Source organism: Coturnix japonica, chromosome 9, assembly GCF_054131305.1.
Source record: "Coturnix japonica strain WE chromosome 9, WE-NBRP24, whole genome shotgun sequence".
Lineage (NCBI taxonomy): Eukaryota > Metazoa > Chordata > Aves > Galliformes > Phasianidae > Coturnix > Coturnix japonica.
Window position 1 is genome coordinate 17,975,475 of NC_140671.1, and position 5,507 is coordinate 17,980,981.

The 5,507-nt window shown below is 51.5% G+C and overlaps 1 long non-coding RNA gene across 1 annotated transcript; it reads left to right on the plus strand.

Moving 5' to 3' along the window:
- The first annotated feature begins 381 nt into the window (after nt 1-381).
- LOC146759728 (uncharacterized) lies at nt 382-1,266 on the plus strand. The gene is made up of 3 exons (XR_014932024.1): nt 382-556; nt 631-712; nt 1,100-1,266. It is a non-coding gene; the product is annotated as an uncharacterized LOC146759728 (long non-coding RNA).
- The last annotated feature ends 4,241 nt before the right edge of the window (nt 1,267-5,507 follow it).

Genomic DNA, 5,507 nt, shown 5'->3' on the forward strand with positions numbered 1-5,507 from the left:
CCTGTTTGTTCCAGTCCCTGTTTCTATAGTTGGTTTTTGGGTTTAGTTTAGTTTTAGAGTTAGGTGTAGGTTGTTGTTAGTGTTTTCGAGTTAGGCATAGGTTATTGTTTGTGTTTTCGAGTTAGGCATTGCTTATTGTTCATTTTTTAGTGTTAGGAGTAGGTTAGGAGTAGGTTTAGTGTTAGGAGTTGGTGTTTTCCTGTTAGGAGTTTGTTCCTCTTCATTCTTTAGTGTTAGGAGTAGATTGTTGTTCCCATAGTAGAGTTAGGCATAGGTTACTGTTGGTACTGTAGGGTTAGGCGTGGGTTCCTACCAGCAGCTGGCAGCAAACAGCGCTCGCTCGGTAAGCACACGTCTGCTTTCTCCCCCAGCGCCGTGAGTGCGACTGCCACGAGAGCGGAGGTCTGATGCCATCTGCGAGGGATGGGATTTGCATCCGGTGGCTTTTCCGTTGCAGAATGTCCAGCAGCAGAGCGTGAGTGGCCGTGAAATGAAGCTGGGCCTCAGGAGAGCCGTCTGGAGCTGCGTCACGAGCTTCCTGCATGGCCAGCGCAAGGTAGGTGTGCCTTACTGTAAGCGTGCGCTGAAGCAGTGTTGGTTAAGCACGGCTCACTCCTCTGTCTGCAACAGATGGGCTTTCTGCGCGCTTTATTGCTGTGGCCGGCGTTGAACAGCACAGCAGCAGCGAGGCCTCGAACATGTCCACAACCAGGTACGTGAATGTGAGTAAATTTAGCTGTGTGAATGATGTTATTGTTCATATTAGTAAGGCAGTATTCACATGTGTGTGATGGAGCTCAGGGATAGGTTTATTCTTGCCTGGTAAATTTTCCCTTCTTTGACACCCACCCGTCCTCTCTTGCTTCTCTTCCCCTCACCTGTAAGTGCAGCAGTACTGAAGGCTGAGGGCTGTTCTCCGAGGCAGGCGCTAAAGGGCAACTGAAATGCAAGTTTGATGTCCCTCTTTGTTCTTGGGTCGGTAGCCCAAGGTGACCAAGCTTCAGAGCACTTCTCTAAGTCAGCCTGGAAATGTTTCTAGCAGGAAGTAACTCCATCACAGTGCCTGAGAGTAATGATGCCTCTTTTTCCCCCCTCAGAGCAGGCAGCCTCCGTGAGAGCAGTAGAGCAGCAGGCTGTCTATGCTATGGCTGCTGAACGGCATTTCTGGCCACCTGAGATCCCTGAGCCCATGCTAATGAAGAACATGCTGCGCCACGGACTCTTCTACAGAGCCGTTTTGCAGCTTCTCTGTGCTGGCCATCATGCTGCCAGTTTCCAAGTACCCAAAGGCAGTAAGTGGTGCTCTCATGGGCTGGGAGAAAGGCACGGGCAACCAGCTGGGAGGGAACAATCTGTAGCTGTTGCCAGCAGCCTGGAGGTGCCAGCTCGTCTTATCCTGCGGCTGCTGTTGCGCCCTATGAGCTGCCAGGCAGAGAGTCCACCTGCCCGTGCAGGGACCACCTGCAGGAAAGGGCTTTAGGCTCTGGTTTGTGTGGGATTTGGGGAACGAGACAGGGGTGGAGTTTCTTGTGTGCCTGACTGTCAGGAAGGCGGTTCCCAGTTCTGGCAGCCCAGTGTGCCCAGGAGGGTGACTTGAGCTCCCAAAGTGAGCCGCCAACCAGTTGTTAGCTGAGAAGGTTCCCTGAGCGTTTCTGAATTGATTCTTGTAGGACTCGGAGAGTTTGGGGACTGAGACTTGGGAGAGAGTGAAGAAAGCCAAGGCAAGCGCTGCTCAGCTGAGGAAGAAAGCTGAGAAGGAAAGCAGAAAGTAAGGATGATGGCCTGAGCAAGAAGCTACAAAGGACAGCAGAACCACCTGCAGCGCTTCCTCGGAGGTGGCACCAAAAGCTGCTGACTGAACAGTCCAGTTTACTGGCACAGCCGTGCTTTCCCTGTCATGGACGGTGGAGATGATGGAAGTGAACTGGACAGGAAGGGCTTGTGCTGCGTTAGAAGCAAAGAGGGCTTCACATAGGCAGGACTTGGTGTATGGCAAGAGCTGGAGATGCTGTGTTCCTTCAGGGTGTGTCTCTTGAGGTCCAGGCCTGGTGTAGGGTTAGGCTGAAATAGAGCTGGCTGGGACTGGAGAGGGAGGAGGTGACGTAGCCTCGGGGTCTGGCTTCTCCTTGGGTCTGACTGGAGGCTGAGTGACTGATTGCTAAGAGGAAATCCTGGGCAGCGGGGTTTCATTTTGGGGTGTGGGCGGGGTAATAAATAGTAGCCAAATCTTCTTGTCCGCAATAAAATTGAAGCGAACTTTCTAAACCTGGTGCTGCCTCTTTCAGTAGGTGGTCAGAACGTCCCTCGCTCGGGCTGGCAATCACAGGGCGATGAAGCGGTAGGCTTCACGTCTCTCCCTTGACATGGTGCACGTTTTCCCCTGTTTCCTTGTTGGTCTTCCCAACCTGTGGCCTTTCAGCCAACCCGTAAGTGCTGGTGACAGGCTGTGAGCATCTCCTTACTCTCTGAGGTCCGACAGAAAGAAACCAGAGGAGGGGAAGCAGCCCGGCAGGAAGAAGGGTGTCCCGTGCTCAGCCCCTTGAGTTGGCCTCTCTTCCCTGAGGGCTCCTTCAGCTTCTGATGCACCGTGTGTTGCTGTTTGCCCTGGGAAGCCCAGCTGCACGCTGGCAGCCGTGGCCTGTGCATCAGCCTCCCCTTGAGGCCCAAGGAGTTGTTTGTTTCTATGTATTCAGTATTGGTGTGGTATTTTGTTGTTTTGTTCTGCTTTGAGATCAGGGGTAATTTAACACTGCTGGAAGTAATTGGGGTTCAGGAGTAGCATATGTAGAATTTTGATCATGCAGCAAGTTGTGATTCCTACTGTGTTAAAGAACTGGCACACACATATACGCCTGCAGCCGGAGCTTGATTGACTCTCGTCAATACGGCCTTCCAAAGCCCGGCCCTGGGGAGCTGTCCAAAAATTTTCCAACCTTTTGTACTACCTAAGTTTATTTTAAAGAGACAAGGTGGAGTAATCTCTTAAAGGCTTTTTTTAAGGCATTGGACTAAGTTTTGATTATCACATCTCAGGAAGCTTCTGCATTCCACCTAGTGCTAATGTGATACATCAAGAGCGGATTACACAAGAGATTCAGGCCTTGCTGCCAGTCTTTTATGAATCCGAACTTTGTTTCATGTTGCCAGATATTCTGGTTTCCATTTCAGGAGATTCCTTTGCTGTATATTAAGAAGGCCAACTGCATCCTGGCCTGCATCAGAAACAGTGTTGCCAGCAGGAGCAGAGAGGTGATTGTCCCCCTGTTCTCAGCACTGATGAGGCCGCAGCTCGAGTGCTGTGTTCAGTTTTGTGCCCCTCACTGCAAGGAAGACATGGAGGCCCCGGAACGTGTTCAGAGGAGGGCAACAAAGCTGGTGAGGGGTCTGGAGCACAGGCCGTATGAGGAGCGGCTGAGGGAGCTGGGAATGTTCAGCCTGGAGAAGAGGAGGCTCAGGGGAGACCTCATTGCTCTCTCTAACTTCCTGAAGGGAGGCTGTAGTGAGCTGGGGCTCGGCCTCTTCTCTCGTGTCATTAATGATAGGACCAGAGGGAATGGCTTCAAGCTGCGACAGGGGAGATTCAGGCTGGACACTACGAGGTATTACTGGTCAGAACAGGTGGCCAGGCACTGGAATGGACACAGGGAGGTGGTGAAGGGAAGGGGCCGAGGGCGAGGAAGGAAGGAAGGGAATGGGAATGTAAAGGAGGGAAAGCGAGAGGAAAGACATGGAACGAGACGTGAATTTTGGGTCCTTTTCTGGCAGCCGCCCCCCCCCACCAGGCCCCAGCCCGGCCTGAGCCAGGTGACAGTGCCAGTGACAGGAAGTGCTTCCTGCAGGCGGCGGAGAGCACTTCCGGGCCATGGCGGCATGGCGGCCATGAGCGGGGCCGGGAGGAGCGGGCTCTGTGCTGCGAACGGGGTCGGGCCTCGGTGCGGGGGCACAGAGGGGCTGTCGGGGGAGGAGCTCGCGGCTCTGCCGGCACCCAGAGGCGGCTCCCAGGCAGCTCCACGGTCTCGCTGTGCTGTGGAGTCACCCGGCCGGCCCCAAAAGCCTGGAGGCAGAGCCTGAGCCGGCCCCGGCCGTGTTGGTGTGCATTGTTGTTCCGGGGGTGTGAATGAGGACTCCCCGCTGGAATTGGTGCCGATGGATCCGCACGCCTCGGTGCCGTGTTGGGCTGGGGCAGTGGGCGTGGATGAAGGTTTGTACAGATGGAGTGGGTCTGGATTGCAGTGAGCGGGACGAGTCCGGGCTGCGGTTTGACATGGTTGTGTTGGTTGCTTTTTTGCGCGCTTTATTGCTGTGGCCGTAGAATTCCCTCTTTCTTACCATCTGATCTGTGAAGGCTTCTTTGTGGGAAGGTTTTGAGGGATGAGGGAGTAGAAACTGCTTTTGTCACGAATCATCTGGAAAGGTTTCACAGAAACAGCGACATTTGCAGAAGGAACGTATTGGCATTGGCAGTTGTGCAAAATACTCATTGGGATAGAGAGGAGGGAGTACCTGCAGAAGACCATTCTCTTCTGGTTTTGAGGAAGCCAGGGAGAGCTCAGATTGCAGCTTAAGCAATGTTCTTTTGTCACACTCTGGGTCCTGTGTTGCGTTCCCCAGAGTTTCATCTCTCCTTTCGATTCCAGTTCTCCTGACAGGTTAGGCTTGAATTCAGCATAATATCTGCTTCTCCCTGGGTTCAGGTTCTTTGCGTCTCCTGCCTGCTTTTCTCCCTTTTCTTAATGGAGAGTGGAGTTTCTACCACAGAGCAAAGTTTCCTGATTAACAGAAACAAATATGGAACATATTAGATGAATATAGCTCTGCATTTTTTTCTTCCTCCAGGTAGCAAGGGACTCCTGTGCTCTCATTAATATCAACAGTGAGTAGATGCTGCCTGCTATTGGAGCCTAAAATGCTTTCCATAATTGAGTGGTTGGAAACATAGGGTTTTAACTTAAAATTGTTTGTGCAGGGTGAAGGTTGGGAACACAATTAGAATACAGTTACACAGTGCTCTATCCCCAGAACTTTCCAGCATTTTTCTTAACACAGCTTACGGTTCATTTCAAAACAAACTAACAAAGATGAACTTGGGTTAGCGTAGCCCGTTTTAAATGATCCTTCTGTGTCTTTTCCAGGCTGGTAGCAGAATGGAGACTTTCCTGAGGCGCTGAGGAACAGACACAAGCTTCTTTTGAAGGCTTCAATGAAATTCTGCCCCAGCAGTATCTGCGGTCCTTTGATGCTAAGGAGCTGGAAGTAAAAGACTATTGTCAGATCCAGGCTGCTACATGTAATACTTGAATTTCAGTCAGAGTCTGAAGAGCAGAGGTCATTAAGGCTGGTGGTTCTGCTTTCAGGATGTGTGAGAGAAGCCTTATGTATCAGGTAGTATTTGGTTACTGTGTTGTTCTTCACTTTCTTCTTTGCAACCAACTTAGACACATTTCTAACGTTAAGATTCTGCCAACATAAATTTTTTGGCTGACAGTGTTTTTGTAGTCCTTGACAAT